This window comes from Colobus angolensis, unplaced genomic scaffold, assembly GCF_000951035.1.
Source record: "Colobus angolensis palliatus isolate OR3802 unplaced genomic scaffold, Cang.pa_1.0 Scaffold4, whole genome shotgun sequence".
NCBI classification, from domain to species: domain Eukaryota; kingdom Metazoa; phylum Chordata; class Mammalia; order Primates; family Cercopithecidae; genus Colobus; species Colobus angolensis.
The window spans coordinates 11,581,755-11,582,185 of NW_012117376.1; positions in this window are offsets into that span (position 1 = coordinate 11,581,755).

Sequence of the window (431 nt, forward strand, 5' to 3'; positions counted from 1 at the left end):
TGCAGAAGATAAAGGAGGGTCCGAGACATCGCGCGTAACGAGCCCAAGGTCACGGGTACACAACCGTTTGGAAGCCAGGTTTGATTCCAAAGCTCCGGCTCCAAAATCCAAACCACACCCGGTTCAAAGGACAAAAGCAGGAACGCTCGCTCGCTCGCTCGGCTCTGGGAGGTGCGGGCACTTCCGGGGGAGGGGCGAAGCCAGCTGGCTGCGGAAGGCGGTGCAGGAACCCCTTTGGCGAGCTCGCTAGAGGACGTGCCGCAGCGCCGCCTGTCGATCACCTTGCCCCGCCTCACGTCGGCGCGCCCCCGGGCAAGCTCCTCCCCCAGTCCTGGCAGGGCGGGAAGCGAAAGCGCGCTCTCTCCGGTTACCCTCCGCCTAGGGGAAGGGTGGGGGAAGTGGAAGCGCGCGCTCGCGAGCTGCGTGCTCGC